At 35.4% G+C, this 24,706-nt stretch overlaps 1 pseudogene; it reads left to right on the top strand.

Annotated features, from left to right (window-relative positions):
* The first annotated feature begins 4,453 nt into the window (after nucleotides 1–4,453).
* LOC112300605 (programmed cell death protein 6 pseudogene) lies at nucleotides 4,454–23,843 on the top strand (annotated as a pseudogene).
* Nucleotides 23,844–24,706: the final 863 nt, after the last annotated feature.

Genomic DNA, 24,706 nt, shown 5'->3' with positions numbered 1-24,706 from the left:
TTGCCATTATCAGGAGGGAAAAACAACATAGAAGGCTGCCGGGTTACCCCAGCCCAGCCCAGTCCCCCTACCCCCAAGTATCACGGCTACAGTGAAAGCAGAGTCTGGCTGGGGGGGATAGAACTGGAATTTCACAGATTTGGAGCCCCAATGCCCACTGCATTCCCCTTCAGGATTGGTTGCCTGGACTGGGGTGACCAGATCACAGGGGAGAAAACGATCTCCCATTTTCCACTATCCCACAGAGATCTGTAAAGCCAGAGAAGTGCAAGAGAGCTAAAAAAACCCCTTGTGATTCAGTGCCACCTATTGGAAAATAATAGAAAGACCTCTTTGCATCAATCTGCTTGAGAAGTGCCACTCATACATAGATGCCTAGACAGAGAAAGAACCCATCAAACGTCATGAATAATAACATAGGTAGCAAGGCAGCTCAGAAAGAAAATGAAAAAGTAACCTACAAAGGAAAGCCCATTAGGTTATCACTGGACTTGTCAGCAGAAACTCTATAAGCTAGAAGAGTGGAAGCAAATATTCAAACTACTGAAAGAGAGAAATACCAGCCAAGAATAGTACATCCAGCAAAGTTATCCCTTAGATACAAAGGAGAAATAAAGACTTTTCCAGACATGCAGAAGCTGAGGGAACTACTTTCTCACTAGAAGATCTCCACTGTAGGAAACACTCAAGGGGGTTATTTTACCTGAAACAAAGAACAAAGATCACAAAACTATGAGTAAGATCACCAACAAGCTAACAACATAAACAGGGATAATCTGTGAGAAAAAAAAAACGTAACAGGGAAGAAAGTAAAGGTCTGAATTTGAAAAGAAGGATGGAGATTAGACACATTGTAAAGAAAAAGGACTACTGTATATATGAAACTTTCTTTTTTATTAAACCTAATTGTAACTACACAAACCAAACCTGAGACACATAACAACAAAAATTAGAAACAGAGGAAAGAAAAATGAAATACCATCAAACAAAAGTAACAGACAGAAATACAAAGGAAAAGAACCAACAGACACACAGATCTACCAGAAAACCAAAGATAAAATGGCTATAGGAAATCCTCATTCATCGATAATTACCTTAAATGTAAATAAACTGAATTCACCAATACAAAGACACAGAGTAGCAGACTGAATCAAAAAACAAAATCCAACCATATGCTGCCTTCAGGAGACACATCTAAGCTACAAAGACAAAGACAAACTCAAAGTGAAAGGGCAGAAAATGATTCTCCAAGCAAATAGTATCCACAGAAAAGCAGGTGTAGCCATACTTATACTGGACTAAATAAATTTCAAGATAACAAAGGTAATAAGTGACTAAGATAGACATGTTATAATGATCAAGGGGACACGATATCAAGAAGACATAACACTTCTCAACATATGCGTCCAATCAAGGAGCACCACAATATATAAAGCAACTACTAATAGAACCAAAGGGAGAAACTGACAAAACTCACTCATGGTTGGGGACAGACATATTTACTCTACTGACAGCTCTGGATAGATCATCCAAACTGAAAATCAATAAACAAATATCAGCTTTAAATAACATATTAGACCAAATGGCCATAATTGACATTTATAGACCCTTTTACCCTAGAACATCAGATTATACATTTTTCTCCAGTGCACATGGAACATTCTCAAGGACAGACCATAAATTGGGTCAAAAAACTAGCCTCAAAAATTTAAGAATACTGAAATCATACCAAACATATTCTCCGACCATAATGCTTTGAAATTAGAAATCAACTGCAAACGGAAGTAAAGAAACCCACAAGTATGTGGAGATTAAGCAATTTATTACTAAAAATGACTGTAAGAAATAAAAGGTGAGATCAAAATATACAGAGAGACAAATTAGACTAACAATACGACATATCAAAACTTCTGTGATGCAGTGGAAGCAGTAGTAAGAGGAAAGTTTATACAATTACAGGCCTATCTCACAAAACAAGAGAAATCCCAAGTAAGCAACCCAACATTATATCTTAAAGAAACAGAAAAAGAAGAATAAAAACAACCCAAAGTCAGCAGAAGGCAAAAATAAAAACTAGAGCAGAATTGAATGAAATGGCAAAGAAAAAGGCTATACAAAAAATTAATACAGCAAAGAGCTGGCTCTTTGAAAAGATTAATAAAATTAACAACCCCCTGGCTAGACTCACTAAAGAAAAAAAAGAAAAGAAAACCAGAAATGAAAGAGAAGTTACCACAGTCATCACAAATATACAAAGGATCATACCAGAATACTATGAAAGACTATATGCCACCAAATTCAATAACCTAGAAGCAATGAGTAAGTTCCTAGAAATATATAACCTTCCTAGACTGAATCATGAAGAATCGGAAAAATCTAAATAGATTGATAAACAGTGAGAAAATTTAAACAACCATGAAAACTCCCCCCCCCCCAAATAAGAGGTAGTTTCACTAGTTTATTCTACCAAACATTCAAAGATTTGATACCTATCCTTTTCAAATTCTTCCAAAAATTGAAGATCAGGCAATACTTCCTAACACATTTTATGAAGCCCTGACACCAAAACCTGGCAAGGATAACACACAAAAAATAAAATGACACATCAATATTTCTGATGAATATAGATGCAAAAATCCTAAACAAAATACTAGCAAATCAAATACAATACATTAAAAAAAATTATATATCAAAACCAAGTAGGGCTCATTCCAGGGGCACAAGGATGGTTCAACATATGCAAATCGATCAATGTAATACATCACATTAACAAAACAAAAGATAAAATCATACAATTTTATCAATAGGTGCATAAAAAGCATCTGAGAAGATACAACATTCACTTATAACTGAAACAGTCAATAAAATGGGTATAGAAGTACCTTAACATAATAAAGTCTGTATATGACAAACTTTTAGCTAATATTATACTCAATGGTGAAAAACTGAAAGCTTTTCCTTTAAAATCAAGAACAAGAAAAGGATGCCCATCTTACCACTCTTTTCAACATAGTTCTGGAAGTCCTAGCAAGAGCAATCTGGCAAGAGAAAGAAATAAAAGGTGTCCAAATTGGGAATGAAGGAGTAAAAATGTCACTTTTTGTAGATGACATGATTCTGTATATAGAAAATCCAAAAGGCTCCACCAAAAAAAAAAAAAAAGTTAGAAACAATAAACCAATACTGTAAGGTTGCAGGATACAAAAACCAATGTACAAAAATCCACTGCTTTCCTATATACTAACAATGAAACTTTAGGGAAAAAAAATGAAAAAAAATTCCTTTTGCAATTGCAACAAAAAGAATAAAATACCTAGGAATAAACTAAACAAAGAATGTGAAGGACATATATACTGAAAACTACAAAGCATTATTAAGAGAGATTTAAAAAGACACAAGGAAATGGAAAGATATTCTGTGTTCATGAATTGGAAGAATCAACATGGTTAAAATGACCATAATATCAAAAGCAATATACAGATTTAATGCAATCCCCTTCAAAATCCCAATGTCATTTTTTAATGACATAGAACAAAAAACATCATCAGTTTTGTATAAAACTATAAAAGATCCCAGATAGTCAAAGCAATCCTGAGAAAAAAAAGAATGAAGCTGGAGGTATCATACTACTTGACTTCAAATTATACCACAGAGCTACGATAATCAAAACAGCATAGAATTTGCAGGAAAAACAGACACACAGACCAATGAAACAGACTTGAGAGCTCAGAAATAAAATCACATGTATAAGGGCAAATGATTTTTGACAAAGGAGCCAAAAACACACAATGGAGAAAAGAAAGCCTCTTCAAAAAATGGTGCTGGGAAAATTGGAAAGTTACATACAAAAGAATAAAACAATTTGTCCCCATGTACAAAAATTAATTTAAAATGGACCAAAGACCTAAATATAACATCTGAAACAATAAATTACATAGAAGAAAACATAGGTACTAAATTTATGGACCTTGGTCTTAGGAAACATTTTATGAATTTGACCCCAAAGGCAAGGGAAGTAAAGGCAAAAATAAATGAATGGGACTATACCAAACTAAAAGCTTCTGCACGGAAAAAGAAACCAACCACAAAACAAAAAAGGAACCAATCAAATGGGAGATGATATTTGCAAACGATAGCTCTGACAAGGGGTTAATATCCAAAATATATATAAAGAACTCATACAACAAACAATCCAATTAAAAATTGGGCAGAGGACCTGAACACATACCTCCCCCAAGAAGACATACAAATGGCCAACAGATACATGAAAAGATGTTTAACTTCACCAGCTATCAGGGAAATTCAAATTAAAACTATTGTACAATGAGATACCACCTCACACCTGTTAGAATGGCTATTATCAGCAAGACAAGTAATAACGAGTATTGGGGAAGTTGTGGAGAAAAAGAAACTCTCATTCACTGCTGGTGCAAATGCAAACTGGTATGCGACAATGGAAAACAGTACGGTCTTTCCTGAGAAAATTAAGAATAAAATGACCATATGACCCAGCAATCCCTGCTCTGGGTATCTACTTGAAAAACTTGAAGTCATTTATTTACAAAGATATATGGATCCCTGTGTTTATTGCAGCATTATTCATGGTGGCCAAGACATGGAGACAACCAAAGTGTTCTTTGGCAGAGGACTGGATTAAAAAGAGGTGGTACGTATACGCTATGGAATACTATTTAGCCATAAGAAAAGATGAAATACTGCCAGTTGTGACAACATGGATAGACCTTGAGAATATTATGCTAGGTGATATGTCAGTTAGAGAAAGCTAAGAACCATATGATTTAACTTACATGTGAATATAAAACTGAAACTTATAGGCACAGACAACAGTATGGTGGTTATCAGAAGAAAGGGGATGGGGAGTGGTCAAGGGTAAAGGGGGCCAAATATATGGTTACTTTGGGTGGTGGATGCATAATGCAATATACATATTGTGTATCATAGAAATGTATACTTGAAACCGATATGATCTTATTAATCAATATCACCCCAATAAATTTAATTAAAAAAGAAACCACCATGAGATACCACTTTACATCCATTTGTATTAATATCATTAGCTAGTATCAAATTAAAAATGGAAAATAACTGTTGTTAAGAATGTGATGTAATTGGAACACTTATACATTGCTGATAGAAATATAAAATGGGGGGCGCTGCTTTGGAAAACAGCCTTGCATTTCCTCAAAGGCCACATGGCCCAGCAATTCTATTTCTAAGCATATACCCAAGAGAAAGGAAAATATATGTCCATACAAAACCTTTTACATGAATGTTCATAGCAGCATTATTCATAATAGCCAAAAAGTAGAAACCCATCAAATGTCTATCAACTGAAGAATGGATAAATAAAATGTAATATGGTGATAATATGATAGTAAGATATTATTTTACATTTAATCCTGTGAAGAACATGATCACATTGGTTTTTAAAATAAAGATTTACTGTAGTATCAATGTGGATCATCAATTGGGTGGGGTAGGGACTGGGGATGGGGGGAAGGAAGGACATTAGGAGATAGCTGCAATAATCCAATGATGATTGAACTAAGGCAGTAGCAGGTATGTCATACAGATGGGATAGATTTGGGAGATATTAAGAGTCTAGAATTGGGGGAGGGTGGAGGTGGGGGAGGGAGGTGGGTTCAGCTGGGGTGGGGTGGAGGGATGGGGAGAAAAGGCATACAACTATAATTGAATAACAATAAAAATTTTTTAAAAAAGGGTCTAGAATTAATGGGACTCAGAAAATAATGGAGCAGAAAGGAGAAAAAAATAGACCTGACTCATAGCTAGCTCCTACTTCTGAGGACTACACTCAACCACCACCTCCAAGAAAGTTTTCCTGAATCCACAATTTGAATTCTATGTCCTGTTTTGTGCTACATATGCATATGGTGCACACCTCTGTCATTGGATTTACCACATTTTAATATGCTGTGATTCTCTATTCATGTGTCTGTCTCCCCCATTAGTCTCTGTGATTGAGGGCAAGGACCTTATCTCAAAATGTCTTTGTAGCGCTATACTCTAGAAATTAGTGCCTGGCACAGAACATTAAGAAAATGAAAGCTTTTGAACTACAAAAATCAGTGTAGAAGGTGTTACCAACTAGGATAGAGAAACAGAAAATACAACAAGGGAAGCAAGTTTAGTTTGAGGAAGGAAGAACATGCTGAGGTGAAATAATAATGTCAGTTTTTCATAAGTGCCTATAACACATCCAAATATAATTGTTAGGGAGAAAGTTGAAGATCAGTGAAAGGTTTGGAATAGAGTTAGTGAGTATCAGGATATAGGAGGTACAGGCCATAACTAAAATCTTGTGCAGGTGGACAAGATTGCCTGCAAAACATGTAAAATAGAAGTAAAGCCAGATAAAAACAGAATCTTGGAAAACTCTGACATTAAGGAAAGGGCAGATTAACTGCGGTTCACAAAAGGGGTCTGAGGTAGGATAAGAAAAAAAAGAAAAATCAAAGAAAATGACATCACCATCACCAAAAGAATTTCAAAAAGGGCTAAAAGGCACTTACTGGATTTGGCAAAAGTCACTGGTGAGCTGGGCAGAAGCAGTTTCAGTGGATAAAGAGAAATGAGTATCTATCCTAGAGTTGAGGAAGAGCAAAGAGAGATCAGGAAGTGGAAACAGAAAAATCAAGAAGCTTGACCATGAGGTAAAGGAGAAAGTTTGGGTAGTAACTAGATGGTGATCCCAGGTGAAGGGTAAATTTTTTATTATCTTTTGTTTGTTTTTGTTTTAATTGAGACATCAATAGAGAAGCTAAAGGGGAAAAGGGGAATAAACTGATAAAGTCAATCACTGAGAAAACAGAAGGGGATAAAAGCACAGCTTTAGACATTAAGGATATATAAGGGTAGATTTCTAAGTATTGGGGAGCAGGACATAAGGGAGGGCTAGTTAGGAGATAAGGCAGTTCCCTCCGATGGTCTCTGCTGTTGGTGAAGTAAGATGTAAGGTGACATGCTAAAAAGTAGTAGGGAAATAGTAAGAAATAAGCCTAGATAATCTTGACAAAGGCTTTAAATAATTGTTGAAAGAATGAAAGAGGAAAGCTTAATGGGAAATACAGAACTGTCCCACAATACTAGGGGTGCAAATGAGGTTGAAGCCCAAAAATCTAAACTAAATATAGCAGTCTTCAAGAGTATGTGATTTTTCCCTCTAGCCATAGGGGATAAAAAGGTAAAAAGTTAATGAAAATGAAGTAGAAAAGAAAGAAGTGAGTTTATATATTCAAAAATTCATTAAGCTGTACATTTCAGATTTGTTTACTTAACTGTTTATAAGTTGTACAGTAATATGAACATTAATTTTAAAAATTCTATTATCTGTCTCATTTCAAGTACCCTACCTTCCCACCCCCAAATCAAGAGGCAAAAATGAACCTCTAAGACATCTATTTAAAAACATCTTAAAAAAAAACTAACAAAAAGACTAAAAATGAAAACAAACAAAAATCTGGGAAAAAAACCCTCTTTCCACTCAAATGCATGTTTTTAATCTGGAGTAAATTACAGACCACCAAGTATAGTATGAGGTGGGTACAGAGCACCAGTTCCCACACAAAAATTGTTATTTTTGGCATTAGCACTTTAATCCAACAAGGACACAAATTCTGCTCATGTTTGAATAACCCTTGCCAACAAATTGATCCCATAGCAGCAGGGCTGTAAGGAGTAGTTTCAAAGATTGAAGGGAAATATAAAGGGGAAAAAACTCAGTAAATATATTTTCTCCTACTTAGAACCGAGGATAGATCCTTTTAAAAAGAAAAAAAAAAAGCTTTTTATCTTTGCTCTTTTTCCAAAAGCAGCCCAAAAGGGCATTAGAGAACATCTGTAATTTACATAGAAGGGAGAAATGCCAAAGAAATACAGATTCCACAGCTGTTAACCCAGGGGAAAGTCAAATCAAGCAAATCTCTAAATAAGGTCTGAAAGGCAGATGCTCTCCTAGCAGGCAGCTAACTTCCCAAACCAGAAGTATGGAGCAGGCACATGGAAAGCTAATGTCTGCCTTTCTGGAAAGCTACCTTTTGTCTTTATATAGTCAAACCAGATCAATTCAAAATTCCTTTGCCAATTAAGGTATACCCAAAGAAATCTTGAAATTCTGCCTGGCCACCACCTACCCCATGAACATAGGAAGGGATTTTCCTTATCATTTTAATGTTTATCTTTTTAATCTACTCAATATTACATGTTGTTTTAACAATATCAGCAGAGTAAAAGCTCCCAAATTATACAATATCAAAAGTTAGTAAGACTTCAGAAATTCTCTAAGAGGCTATAGAACCAGATCCCAAGAATTCAAATTCAGCTTCTTTATTTCCTGTGTTACCTTGAGCAAGTTACTTTACATTTACAGACCCCAGTTTCCCACCTGTAACATGAAGATGATATTACCTACTCATAGAGCTGTGAGAATTAGTCAGTCAATACATCAGTCCGTATAATACAAATATTAGGTACATTGTTTAGTATTCTGTAAGACTTTGCTCCTCTTGTCCCTTCTCTGTCAATTTGCAGCAACTTTATCTCTTTACTATGACTTCTAAAATTTGTGTGGCACCTAGCATTAACTGATATAGCTTATACCTTGTGAATGCCTGATAGGCAGAAAAGGGTCTCAAGCTGTGGCATGATGAATTTGCTGGCCTCTTTACCAATAAATAGCTAGCAAATAATAATGACTCCATCATAGAAGTAGATATATTCAGACTTATGATTTGAAGGTTATAGGCTCAATACACTAACTCCATTTCCCTTGAATAGTAGTCCTCTTCCACACAATATATGTGTTTATTGTAATGACTGACTAACTGCCATTTGCGGAAAATTGTCAGTATTCTGCATACACAGCATCTGGAAGGATTAAGAGAAACATGAGGGAATTAAAAGATACAATTAAATGAAAATTAAAAAGAAAATAAAGATGTGTTCTAAATTCCTAGGAAAGACTTTTAGTACACTTTCATATTTTGCCCCCTTTTTTGTTAGACTAATAGCAAATAGAGCTCTGTCCCTTTAACTGTCAAATGGTTTTCCAACCTACATGTAATCTTTCTCCACAGAGGAGTCTTTTAAAAGTTATAAATAAAATATCCCAAATATTTTCTTTTTCCCACAGATGAGTACATTAGAACGCTGACATTTTAATCTGTTCTGTACATGAGTGAGTTGTGTCAACACAGTGCTCACGGCTACAACACTAGAGGGAAAAAAACAAGTTTAATTAAAGACAGAGAAGGAACCGCATGTGGAGCCTAAACCATTGAGATACAATGAAGAGTTGTCATCTTCAGAGTCGATTCTCTATGAACAAATCTCTGTCAGTGTCAAAAGAAAAAAAAAGACATAGCAATGTACAAGTGTTATGCTATAAAGGAAAACCATGGTGGTATCAAAGATCAATGTTCAGACTAAGAATTAAAAAACAGTATTTACCGGTATGTAGTACTTACTTCCAGATTCTGAACACTACTGCTAACATCGTTAAACATCTTTGGGTATAAATAGACGCCTATGAACCATATCTATGTTGTAGAAGATAGAGCTGAAGCACAACAAGGGAAAGAAGTCTAGCCAGAACCACCAGGTAATGGTTTAGCAGCAATAGATACTGCTTTTACTAGTTTTATTCCAGAATATTGGCTATATTCCTTCCTCAAAATCTAATTTGAAGGGAAAAGTAACATTATTACAATGCTACTTCCAAAATTAAGCATAGCTCTAACTGCATTCTAACAATAGCTTGCTTGCCTCTTTCCTGCCCTTCTGCCAGGATACACTATCATTGGAGTCAGCACAGCACCATGAGAAGAAAACAGCAGATGCGCCCAGGTTCCTCCCTCAGGTCTGCCACTTCCTAGCTGGGTAACTTTTGAGCAACTTACTTATTTCAGATTCCTTTTCCTCATCTACAAAATAGGTATGATAGCAATTACTAAATAGTGTTATTGTAAGGCTCAGTGAGATAATGTATGGTAAGTATTTAGTTCCTTTCTTGAGACAGATAGTAGGTGCTCCATAAATAAAATTATTAACTTTTGATTTTTATAACAGTGACACCTTGGTGATTGTGGTGCCATCATACTCTCCAAATTCTATATTCCTTATGACTAAACTTCTTTTTCCACCTGTAACATAGCATAACACCTTTGTGGAAATATTTAGTATTACATAAAAGTACCTATTGGTCTGCATATATGTGTGTGTATACATATATATGTATATATATGTATACACACACATATAAAGACATATATATGTATATGAATATATGGATATATAAAAATACACATACACACAGGAGTTGGCAAAAGTAGGTTTACAGTTGTGAGTATGCAAAACAGTTTAATTTTTGTATTGTTATTTTTAAATTATTTTATTACAACTATAAATCTACTTTTGTCAACCACACTATATGTGTATTATATATATAATGCATATTATATATATATATCTTTTTTTGCAGCATAGTATTACAGAATGTTTATCAGTATGGGTTCTTATGTTAAAACTGCTTGCATTAACTGATTACATTTCAATCTTGACAGTAATACTTAATAGCTGTACAATTCTTGGCAAATTACTTATCTGTGTCTTGATATCCTCATTTGTAAAATGGGGATATAAAAATATTTTACATTTATAGAGCTCCTATGAATATTAATTATGTTAAATATGCATAAAGCTATTAAAATAATAGCTTTATGTATATTTAAAGTCCAAGTATGAGTTTAAAAAAACATTGCTATTACCCAATAAATATATGTGCAAAGGATATTATATTACATTTATTGTAATAGTTTTAAATGTTTCTCAGAATTTATGATATAAAGTTGTAGGGAGAGGGAGTGGGGTAAATATCATAACTGAAACAATGGGAACCTGTACAACTGAAGAAAAAAAAAAAGGCAAAGATAAAAACACGTGAATCAGGACTAATATAAGGAAAAAATGCAGGCTTTACAGAGGGCACCAAACTGAATGAGTTAGTCGTGTAATGAAATGGAAAAGACGCAACATATAAAACTGCCATATTCTAACTGTGTTTAGAATAGCACCATGAAGGAGACAGGAAAATTCAAACAAATGATGAAGGAAATACAAGTTATTTAAAAATAGTAAAAGGCATGAGCAAAGGTATGACAGGAATACAAAAGGTCCATCTGGAGGCCAGTGAACAGATTTGTGTGCCTGGTACTGAGAGGTCCTACAGAAGAATAGTTAATTTGGTGCTCTCAATTCCTTTCCCTCAGAGCTCAGCATTCACACAGAAAGTGCTCAGTAAATATCTATTGGAAAAGATAGAATGAATTCCAATTACAACTAGTCTCAAACACTAGGTATCTTAAGCACAGCTTCCCGATCAGTGTGCCAATGTGTACTGGCGTGCCCAAACTAGGTGATTAGGTGTAATGAGATGGTCATACTCTCAGACTTTGGAGTCCAAAACCTTCAACCATAAGATGGCTTGCCTACTACTCCAAAGCTACATAAATATCAGTATTTTCTAAATGTACCATGACATAAAACACTAGGAAACAATGGGTTAAAAATATGGCCATTAGGCAATAGTAATGGGACAAAGATAAAGAAGACTAAACAGAAGGAGATATAATACACAATAGTCATTGCTTAGTTTGGTGGTATTGTGGAAGATCAATTAAGGAGGAAAAAGACACGAAGCCAAAAAGAGCAGTTTATATATATATATACACACACATATATATATACACACACACATACACACACATATATATACACACACACATACACACACATATAAAAATATAAATAAATATAGTAATGGGCAAGGCACAAAAAAATAAGAGCTTAAGTTAGGGTAGTAACAAAAGGGATGAATTCAAAACAGGCTGTGAAAGAATAACTGCTTAGATTCAATTTACTTCAGTTCAATAAACATTTATTGCTGCCTATTATGTGCCAGCCATTTGCCAGACATTAGGGATTTAAAAAATTGAAGAAATAATTCCAGTCATTAGGAATTCTTTTATTGTAGAAACAGAATTCCAGGTTTCCCTTAGTGCATTCTATTGCACATTAGCTCTTAGAAGAAAGGAAATATTAAAAGGTGTTGCATATTACACTATAAACCAAAGGTAGTTTTAACTTACCCATTAAAGTTTCCAAAAGTAAGCCTTTTGGTTAAAAGGCTCAATATCAGGAGCCAGAGGGCTATGGAGAGAATTTTGTAGAATAATTACTTTACACAATAGTTGTGCAAATAGTTCTTAATATACTTACATTTGAGCAAGTGTTAGAATGCATGTTATTGGCAAATCCTTTTTTAGCTTTTATGAGATGATATCAACAACTATCATTTATTAGGGGCTCACTATATATCAAGCATTGCCATTTTACATACATGATCTCATTTTATCCTCTTAACATCCCTGAAGGGTATTATTCCCATTTTGTTCATGAAAACAAAGGTTTAGAATACTAAGTCACTTATCTAAGATTACCCAGCTAGTAAAATGGAAAAACCAGAATTAAACCCAGGCCCAATTAACTCTCAAGTCTATGCACTTATTAAATATTTTAGTAGACAAGCCATTCCTGAAAGAGCTTTTAGGAAGGCATCTGACATAGAGACACTGAGGCAAACATAGCAAAACCCATGTACTGTTCTATGAGAGGGTGTGTTTGCCCAAGGCTCACTGACTAGATTCATATGGTAAGTAAGCTAGAGGTCTGTGTATTAGTTTTCTACTGCTGCGTGAACCAATTACCACAAACTTAATTACTTAAAACAATACGAATTTATTATCATACAGTTTTACAGGTTAGAAGTCTGACATGAGTCTCACTGGTCTAAGATCAAGGTGTGAGCAGGGCAATACTCCTTTGTTCAGGCTCTAGAGTTGAATCTACTTCCTTGCCTTTCCCAGCTCTAGTGGCTACGAGCATGCCTTGGCTCATGGGCCCTTGTCATTGTCTTCAAAGCCGGCAATAGTAGGTTGAGTCCTTTCATACTACTCGCTTTCCTGTTCTTTCATAATTCCATCTCCCACCATTACAAGGCTCTTCAATTATGAGGAAATATATGATTAGTTTAGATATAGCTAGATAATCCACCATAATCTCCCCACCTCAAGGACTTTAACTTAAACACATCTGTGAAGTCCCCTTTGCTATGTAAGGTAATAGATTATGGTAATTAGGACACAGACACTTTTTGAGGATGGGAACAACTGCTTACTACAGTCTGATTATAAGAGAGTGATGCCACTCAATGCTTTGACTATGGAACTAGTTTACGTGTCCTGGTTCCACATGTACAAGTCAACTTACTAATAATATTTTGGATTCCCTATAGGTTAATTATGTGCTATCCAGATATACAGTGTCCATTATACTATACATTATATTAAATAATTTGTTTGCTGAGTTATACATTAGTGTCTTGTGAGTGCTATCAGAATCAGTCAGAATCTCTCAGTCCAAAAACTCTAGGACTCAGGCAAGATCAATTACCTGAATCTTGAAGTTAAGGATCAGAGTCAGGGGTAAGAGGGATAGGTAGGTTTACCAGGTCTATGATTAAAAAAAACCCCAACCTTTTGAAAATTGTGTTTAAGAAGGTATGTATATTAGATATATCTAAGAATGCAGTTATAAGTCACTCTTTGATTTATAAGACTTGCATCAACAAAGAGAATAGTCACAGTTTTCTGATTGTACTTGTGTAATCAATCATATGGTTTGAAGTAAATGTCCTTGAAGGCAGTGGGGAATTTTAAATCAACTTTTAAAACTTGGATCACATGATCAGGGGTTGCCTATGACTTGGGTATTAGGGGAGAATGGGGAGTGACTGCTAATGAGTGTGAGGTTTACTTCTGGGACAATAAAAAAAATGTTCTAAAATTGATTATGGTGATGGTTGCGCAAGCCTATGAATAACAAAAAATCATTGCGTTGCACATTTTAAATGGGTGAATTGAATAGTATTGAATAATATCTCAATAAAGTTGTTTAAAAAACTTGGGTCACAAAGAGAAGACAATGATAGAAGGACCTGAATAAATACTAGGATTAAATGGATGGAAGGGTCTTACACAATTTAAGATCTTAATGAAGATCCTCCTTTAATATCTCTTACTTTTGTCCTTGTTCTCTTTACTCTAGCTTGTCACAGATTCTGTTCTTGGAAAGGTCACAACTTCCCACCTTTACCTTTACTTTTATGTGTGTCTTAGTTTACTAATCAATTAATATATACATATGATATATGAGGCCTGTCCAGAAAGTATTCAGCCATGCGATAAGAAAATAGAGACATTTATTAAAGAAAATACAAGCTATAAGAAACACTGTACATAGGACAATGATGCCTCAGTCCCCTTCAAAGTAGGTACCTTGGGACCTCACACAGTTCTCCCCATCACCATCAGCTGCCCCACTGTATTTTCCTGAATCTCATCAACAGTCTGAAATCTCTTGCCTTTCAAAGGTGATTTTAGTTTTGGGAAAAACCAGAAGTCACAGGGCACCAAATCTGGGCTACAGAAGGGCTCAGTCACCTGGGTGATTTGATGTTTCACCAGAAAACTCTGCACAAGACATGATGAAGCTACCAATCACCACTTGCCCATAGTCTTGGCCTTCTGAATCATCTGAATAGCTTCTGCAGAATGTTGAAGCTTAATGCAAAATTTGATGCAGATTTGTTGCTCTACTCAGTCATTTTGAATGTGACGGGCCACGGTACACATGCTCACTCAACCGCATTTACCACCTCCACTGACTAGTACAGTGAAGTCATCATTATTCATGCATGGGCATTCCGGTCCACTCTCCCTGGCTACCAGGTTACATTGATGTTGCACAAACAGTTCTTGTTATATTAACAATGGCTGGACTTTTTCTGGACAGATCTCATATACAACACACTTATTACAAAGACTATAAATACTGGATGTGATTCTGATGTCAACTCCCAATGTTCTTTACTAAAGAATAAGTATGGATAAGGGAACCATTCCCATCCTGATCTCATTTATTTTTTTTATTTTTATTGTTTACACTATTACAAATGTCCCCATTTTCCTCCCTTTGCCCTCCTCCATCCAGCCGTCACCCCCACTTCCCTCAGTCCATAACCATACTGTTGTCTGTGTCTATGGGTTATGTATACATGTTCTTCTGCTAATCTCTTTACCTTCTTCCATCGTTACCCCTCCTGCCTCACTTTGGACAGCTGTCTGTCTATTCCATGAATCCATGTCTCTCTTTCTGTTTTGTTCATTAGATTCCCATGTATGTGAGATCATATGGTATTTGTCTTTCACTGACTGCCTTATTTTACTTAGCAAACAGATCCAATTTTCGAATGCTCATGTTTTGTCACCCTTATTCTGTATTGTGTGTGGATTCTCTATAAGCCTTAAATCATTCCATGTGCCACAACAGCCTGTGGGAAATTCATTCCTTCTTGTATCAAGATTATCATATTAAATTCAAAGAATTTTTGGTCTCTACTTGTAAATGTGGAAAGTTCACTTTAGTAGACAATCTTCATCTGCTCTATTTTATAGTTATAACTATTCTAATCCTCAATAATGACTACTGATCTATACAATGTTACTAAATGATCTCTCTGCACTTCTTTTTACCTGCATCCTCTTTCTCAGGAACAATAATATCCCCTTTATCCAAACACCGTAGTGGAGTAAAAACTGGCTAGTAGAGGTCACTAGGTAGTTATGCTTATAAATTCAAAGCACAGGCAAGGTTTTGCTTGAAGCTTTCTTGTAGCTGATATGAAAATAATCAACTAAATAGCCTCCAACATCCTCTGTGAATAAGTGATCAAATCATTTCAAAGAAACATTTTTCTGAAACTGTATATTAAAGCAATTCAGTTAAATTAATAAAATATCATTATCCAACCCCATCAACAGGGATTCCTTTAGTCTTGTGATGGAACACTCCCCTCATATGAGCTTAAACAAAATGGTTTAGTTACTTTTCTACATGAGTTATGAGGTCAATTTCTATTCTCAGAATAACAGAATGAATGGAGGTTGTAACCCAAATCCTTGGGTTTACCTGTGCTGGGTTCATCCGTTGAACCACAGGCCTATCATACTGTCATATGCCGCCATGCAATAAAATGTATCCCCACATCATGGTATATGTAGTTGTATATGCAGAAAGAATGTGATAGTCAAAGAAGAGAAAATCAATATATACCACTCACACTGTAGACTGCAGTATTATATAATGTCCTTGCTCTTAAATATGAATAACTGAACTTGTAGAACAAATGTACCATAAAGTCAGTTCTTGATGCAAGACTACCTTTGTTAAATAGTTTATATTATTCATTTTTCAGGTTTCTGCAACAAGTAAGGATTGCAGTTAAAACTGGAGACCTTTGAATATTGTTACAAAATGGCTTACAAAGCAATTTATAACACATTTATAAGTTTGTCAAGATTGTGGGGGGTTTTTTTAATGGGCATAACTGGCTTGTTTTATTTCAAAGATATCACTGTAGTAAAATTCCATTTATATTTGTTTTTTTATGTTTGAATAATCTTTTTTTCTGTTTTTGTTTTTGTTGTTTTTGTTGTTGTACAAAGGACCCATGGACAAAGAAGTGGGGGTGGGTAGGGCAGGGGAGAGTAATGGGGGAAAATGGGGAAAACTGAGATTGTGGTTTTTTTTAATGCGTACAGAAACTCAGGCCATATTCCAGGGATCCTTTCCGACAATCAAAAGCTGAATTTTCCAAGCATGCAGCTGTAGCTCATTACATCAGCCATGGACCGTGAAAGCCACTTGCCAATAATGTCGAAAGATTATTACTTATTTCAATCTTGCCTAAGAGGACAGGTCTTTCTTTGATAAAACATTAGTGAAAAACACTGAATTTGGGGTTGTGACTGGAACAGCTCAGCACACATGGATGGAAACTCAATAGAGGAACTAAAGCCAAGTAGAGATGGCAGATTGATGTTCTAGCTTTTCACCTTCAGAGACCAGAGCTTCCACCTAGATCTTGAAGGAAAAAAAACCAAAAAACAGAACTAGCAATAACAATGCAGTTACAGCATGCATGAAAATCACACCGTCTGACCTGACAGAACTGTCAATGTGAATGGCAAAGTTTTGTAATCTCACCTGTTCAAAACAGAGACATGTAAGAGGCCAATCAAATCAGCTTTGAGTGTCAGTCACTGTCTAAGCAATGTAGTCAATCAGAAAAATCGGGATCAAACTTAGAAATTATCTAAGTCCTTATTCAGTAATCACAAAGACAACTAAGGAAACTCTAGATATTTAAAATTCTGTAGAATTAAGCTGAATATTAGTATGCCACGGCTAGTAGGTCAAAGATGAAAATACGGCTATCTGGATAATTTGTGTAAATATTAAGTAGCCTTGCTCTTCAGACAGTTTTAAAATCTAGATTACTACTTAACACACAACTAAAATTCAGCTGGCTACATAGAGCCTGATGTTCAGTTTAGATGTTAGCACTAAGAAGGATTCTAGGATACAAGTTATGTTCAATTTTTTTAATCCTCACTGTGGACATGTTTATTGATTTTTTGAAAGAGAAGAAGGGAGAGAGGGAGAGAGGGAGGGAGAGAGAGAGAGAAAAAAAACAATGTGAGAGAGAGATATCAACTGGATGACTTCCACATGAGCCTCAACAGGCAATCAGACCCGCAACCTAGGTATGTGCCCTGACTAGTAATGGAATCCCTAACCTTGCGGTGTACCAGGCGATGCTCCAAACAACTGAGCCACCTGCCAGGGTAGTTATGTTTTATTTCTTAATCAAGGTAGTAGTAGCTCATGGTATCATCAGGTTATAAAAACTCATTGAGTTGTACACTTACAATACAATATGTCAATCTTCGTGATTAAAGAAGTTTTGTGATCAAAGAAATATCATGTCCTCTTGTCAGCTGCTCCATGAATTTAGTCCCTGAGAAAAGCTATACAAAGTATCAAATTCCCATTTGATAGAGATCATCCTAGCATCACACTCACTAGTTTTTCAGTGTTTCAAACTAAACGTTTTAAAGATAGACTCAAGTAGACATCTTAGAACAATGGAACATGTTACATTAAATTTAGATCTTTAATCTCACAGTTTATAAATGAGGATTATTTCTTTTATTAAATAAAAAATAATTTTTTTGTTTGTTTCATAAATTACTTTATTATTATTCAATTACAGTTGTCTGCAATTTCTCCCCACCACTCCCCCCCACCCCAGCCAAACCCACCACCTCCCTTGCTTCTGCCCTCCCCCTTGGTTTTGTCTCTGTGTCCTTTATAATAGTTCCTGAAAACCCGTCTCCCCACAGTCCCCTCCTCACTCCCCTATGGCTATTATTAAATTGTTCTTAATTTCAATGTCCCTGCTCATATTTTGTTTGTTTTCTTTTGTTGATTAGGTTCCAGTTAAAGGTGAGATCACACGGTATTTGTCCCTCACCACCTGCCTTATTTCACTTAGCATAATGCTCTCCAGTTCCATCCATGCTGTCCCAGAGGGTATGAGCTCCTTCTTTTTCTGTGCTGCGTAGAATTCCACTGTGTAAATGTACCACAGTTTCTTGATTCACTCATTTGCTGATGGGCACTTAGGTTGCTTCCAGCACTTGTCTATTTTAATTTCTGCTGCTATGAACATTGGGGTGCACAGGTTCTTTTGGATTGGTGTTTCAGGGCTCTTCGGGTATAATCCCAGCAGCAGAATTGCTGGGTCAAAAGGCAGTTCCATTTTTAGTTTTCTGAGGAAATTCCATACTGTTTTCCACAGTGGCTGCACCAGTCTTCATTCCCACCAAGAGTGCACTAGGGTTCCCTTTTCTCCACATCCTCTCCAACACCTGTTTGTTGATTTGTTTATGATGGCCATTCTGACAGTGTGAGGTGATATCTCATTGTGGTTTTAATTTGCATCTCTCTGATGGCTAGTGATGCTGAGCATCTTTTCTTATGTCTCTGGGCCCTCTGTATGTCCTTCTTGGAGAAGTGTCTGTTCAAGTCCTTTGCCCATTTTTTAATTGGGTTTTTTGTCTTCCTGAAGTGGAGTTGTGTGACTTCTTTATATATTTTGGAGATCAAACCCTTGTTCTATTTTAAAGACTTAGGAAAGGATTTTTTTTAAATAGTCCTGATAACCATGATGCTTTATTCATGAAAGACCTGCCAAACCACAACTCACGCAAATTACTCTTTAACGTTCACAAAGTAGTTCTTGAAAAAATACATTAGATTGAGTACAATACTTCAATAATAGAGAGTGCTCAAAATATTTGATATTGATGACAGGGGCTGAGAGGTGCACTAAGACAATGCCAAAAGTATTTAAGAGATATCATGATGGGAAAAAGAATAAGGCCAGATATGAATTTCAATTTTTCAAAACACTGTACAGAGATATATCTATCTCCCAGGTATTGTTAAGAGTATAAAAGATGCCAAAATCTTAAAGCTTTACTTAAAATTCTATGTTAGCTTATTATTTTTATAATTTAGAATCATTGCTCAGCATCAGTTTAGTCTACTGTATCCACAATTAGAAACTATAAAGGGATACCTTCCCTTTTAATGAGACAAGTGTTATACAAATGTGATATTAAAGAGACAAGAGACAGAAATTCACATGTGCAATTTTCTATATATCACAAGACTCTCAAGACCATGACAGCATATTAGGCTAAGGCAGATAGTAGTAATTAGCTATATTTCTTCAAAAAAAATATCATAGTTACTCCTTATGTTTTAGAAACATAAATTATCCCAGAAGGCAAACCCCAACTCAAGCTAACTGTTCACAAGGCACACAAAGTTATCTTATTGGTTGGTATTTGTTTCTGTTAATAATACAGCAACAATTTGAAATCTGATTCCATGAAAGGGGCATTTTTCTTATAAAAGGAACATTTACATAACTTACTACAAATTAAAATTAATATAATTGTTCAAAATTCTGAGAAAGAAAAATGATTAAATTTAGCTTTAACCTTTGGTTAAAATAAACTTTTAAATGCCTAATACTAATAGCTCAGTTTTTCCACATGAGTTATACCTTTGAAAATGTATTTTTAGCAAATGGCAGCACAGAGAAATCAGCCCAAAGTTCATATCAGTTCTTCCCTAACATTAACTGTGGTCTCAATGAAATACTCTGCTTAAATTTATCTCCAAATAATCAAAAGTTGAATCATATGAAATTTCCATTAATGTAGGTAGGTCAAGACCAGTCAAATCCTGGCAATTTCATGTGGCTCAACCTAGTGATAGTTTTTCAGACAGCTCCAACTCTACTCTAGGAAAAAGGAAATAGATACACAAAAAATGTTGACATAATGTGAAAATACATGTAAAAAGTGTTTCCAAGGGAAAAAAACTAAATGAAAATGTATAACGAGAAATAAAAATAGTGGGCTACATGAGAAGGAGAAAAAAAAAATCAAGTAGTTTAACAGGTTACTGAAATCCTGGTAGTGATCAATAAATCGACTTCTTCACCTTTTATGAAGAGGCTGTACTTAGCAAATCACTGTGTAAGTTGCCTCAATAACAGCACTCTTGCTATCAAGTTTACTTGCAATGATTCCAACAAAGAAATTAATTTCTTAGATGACCAAAAAAGGTTATCTGAAACTGGGAAAACACAGGAGACTGAGCTTTCTGCTAATAAAACAGACAAATAATCAATCTAGGCACTGAATTCCGTGCTGTTTCATGCTCTGCAAAATCTGAATTCCCTATAGCCCAACCACTACCATCACTTAAGACACACACACACACACACACATACACACATACACATACATACTTGCCCAGCCTTACCTATTTTAGCAGAATCCCTAGTTTTAGCACTTAAAGTTCCATGAACTAAAAACCCAAGCCTAGGCAAACTGGTTTGGTTGGTTACCCAGTTCTGCAGCTACCAGTCCATGCATGTGTACATGCGCACACACACTCACCCATCTGCATCCCAAACTCCAAAGAATGTTTTCCTACAACTTACAATAACTTTATTAACTCTTCAGAAAATAAGTGGTGTTATACCATTATCCAGTAGCTATTACTTGTTTTAAGACTACATCAATAAAATATGTAATAGCAGTGATCAAATCTGAGAACTTAGAAACTACAATTCATCACAAGCCATCAACTCACTATTTCTTAAAAGATTTCATGTTTAAATCATATTCATATTCATAAGTATTATCACGGGAAATCTCTTACAATTACTCTATTTTGTAAATACGAGGAAAATCTCTGTGGCATTCAATAGGTTTGTATCTCAGCTTTACCAGTTGCAAACAGTGTAACGTTAGGAGAAATTGCTTAAGCTCATAATTCTCTATTTGCTAGTATGTAAAATGAGGATAATAACAGTAACTACCTCATAGGGTTTTCATAAGTGTTAAATGATGTAATGTATATAAAATGCTTACTATAACAAGGTAGCATAAAATTAATTCTCAATAAATGTTACTTGTTATTATAATTGCTAATAATATTATTGTACACTTAACTTGCAAGTTCTTTGAAGGTGGCAATAACTTATTCCTCTCTTCTTTGGTGAAAACATTTTGTATTAAAAATAATTTATTTCCTCTTATAATATTTAGATTTCCAGGACTATTCTGACTATAAAAACTAAGAAAATCTCCACTAGTTTAGAAGAATATCCTTATAATAAAATTAATTTCTTCTTTATATGTGATTTCTTCCTATTATTGAATTTCAACATCAGATATAATAGTGCAAGTAAAAAATAAAAATCAGAGCTCCTTGACCCTTAACTTTAATAAATTATAATATTTAAGGGGCTAAAGTACAGGTGATAAAGTTTTATATCAGCTATAAAAACAAGTGTAAATATGAAATCAAAATAGAGTCAAACTAGATTTTAGAATTTGAGGAGACCTTTAAAATCATCTAGTCCAATGCCTTCATTTTATAAATAAAACCCCTAAAATGTGATTTGTTCAATGTCTTGTGGCCAGAAGAATCAGAGAGAGTACAGGAATTCAAGTTTCCTGATACATACTCCAATTATGTTTTCAGTATACTTCTCTCCAAATCATAAGAGAAAATCATGAAACAAACTCTATTCAAATGTCTAATAAAAGTTATCTTTGCATGCACACAGATAATTAAGGTGTGATGAGAAAAATGAAAGAAAAATAACTAGTATGATATAGTAGAAAACACACTTTGAGGTCAAACAGAGCCTGCCTTAAATGCTAGCTCTGTCACTCCTTCATTCACTCTGTGTCAATGGTCAGAGTACTTACTCTAACTGAGTTTCTGTCAGGTTCCTCATTTGTAAAGTGGAGATGATACCACCTAGAACAAACAAGATAAAAAAGATTAGAATAGCACAATGGCTGGGAGTCACACTACCTCAGGTTGAATCCCAATTCCACAACTTACTTGTTTGACCAAGTTACATAATTTCTTTAAACCAATGGAGGTACTTTAGTGAAGAACCTGGCACATAATTATAACAAGTTTCAGTGTTATCAACAGTATATATAAACCACCTGTCACTTAGTGGATAGTGAATAATAAAAACCACCACCAACAACAACAACAAACACCTGCTTTTATAAGTAAAACAGACTGATAATGCCAACATGATATATAAAAATCAATGCTATCTATCCTAAAAATGCCCATACCCTGAAATGTGTGAAAAGTTCATTAGATTGGGATTAAATGTCAAATTCAAAAAGTGCAAAAGCTGAAATCTATTAAGTAAATAATCATTCTGTAGTGACATTTTTAAAAAAAAATTATGGTTTTTAAGGTATTGAACTTTAAAATGCTCAGTTCACAAGTCTGAAAAATATGGTATAAAGTCAGATGTTAGGTGTTAGCAAAAGGCTTAAAATGTATGAAATAAAGCTAAGTGAGCCCTGGCTGGTGTGGATTGAGCACTGGCCTGAGAACCAATGGGTTGCCAGTTCAATTCCCAGTCAGAGCACATGCCTGGGTTGCAGGCCAGGTCCCCAACAAGGGGCGCATGAAAGGCAACTGCACATTGATGTTTCTCTTCTTCTTTCTCTCTCCCTTCCTCTCTCTAAAATAATCTTTTAAAAAAAGACACATGAATGACATAATTTAGGGGGAAAAAAAAAACGTTAAGTGAGGCATCTCATGTTGCAACCAATGCCCAGCCTAGCCACATTGCTTGGCCCATAGCCATCTACCCCTACTGCCCAGCCCCAGGCCAGCTCCGACCCAGCTGTGGGTGAGGAGATGCCGGAGCAGAGCTTCTGCAGACAGTCTTCCAGAGGGTTGATAAAGAGAGAGCAGCATAATATCTGACAATGAGCTTCAGCAAGCACTGTCCAATGGCACCTGGGCTCTATTTAATCCTGTGACTGTCAAGTCAATCATATCAATGTTTGCCTGTGAGAACAAGGCTGGTGTGAATGAACTTCAGCAAGTTCACAAGCGTTTGGATTACAACAAGAACTGGTAGAATGTCTTCCGCACCTACGACAGGGACAACTCAGAAGTGATTTGCAAGAAACGAGCTCAAGCGAGCACTCTCAGGTTTTGGCTACGGGCTATCTGGCCAGTTTCAGGACATCCTCATTCAAAAGTTTGACAGACAAGGACGGGGACAGATCGCCTTTGACAACTTCATCCAGGGCTGCATCATCTTGCAGAGATTGACAGATATATTCAGACACTACAGTACGGATCAGGACAGCTGGATTCAGGTGTCATATGAACAGTATCTCTCCATGATCTTCAGCATCATATAACACTGGCCTTTTACAAATAGCAGCATGACTTATGGAAAAAAGACTGAAAATACCAACTCTTACCTTTAACAAAACACAGCATGGATGCAGCAGATGTTGTTCTGCCTTTAGACTTTATACAATTAATATTTGGGGACCCAAGAGTGCCTATGTGGATAAGCTGATCAACATTTTTGCAATCATAACAATAGTCATATTGTTACTCACATACAGGCATTTGATTTGGGACTGTTTAATTGTGCCATGGAGGTTAAGATATAATAATATTTCAGGTACTCTGCATGTAAAATATTCATCATGTGCTTTTCTATATAGCTCTGGTTCTATAGTGGAAATACTTTTATTAGCCAATAGGAAATAATACAGAACTTGTACAGAAGGCATTTTATGTGCCTTACTTTTTAAAAAAGGGGGGTTATTGTAATCACTTGAATATGCAATGTAAGCAATAAAGTAACGTAACCCTTGGGGGGGGGGAGAAATTACGCTAAAATTATAACAACGATACTTTAGAGAATCTGTAAAAGACCAACTGTGTATAGAGGAAACTGTCAGCTTTGGAAGACTGTCTGTTATGACATAGTTTTCATAAACTCCTAATCAAAAATATAGTAAAAGACAAACAGCAGAAAACCAAATCCAACAATTTCATCATTTAAGAGAACTAATTCCCAGGTGATTAGAAAAGATCTATTTCTGAACTGGGTGGAAAAGTCATGATTCCTAAATCCAAAGGGAAATTAAAACCACAAAGTTTAAACGAAACAGCATGAATAAATCAATACCTCACAAAATAAAAAGGAATAATTTAGTTTGCAGCTTTTTCTTTACAAAAATTCTATTTTTAGATCAGATACAGTGGT

This window comes from Desmodus rotundus, chromosome 12 (genome assembly GCF_022682495.2).
Source record: "Desmodus rotundus isolate HL8 chromosome 12, HLdesRot8A.1, whole genome shotgun sequence".
Lineage (NCBI taxonomy): Eukaryota > Metazoa > Chordata > Mammalia > Chiroptera > Phyllostomidae > Desmodus > Desmodus rotundus.
This window is presented reverse-complemented; position numbering and strand designations above follow the sequence as displayed.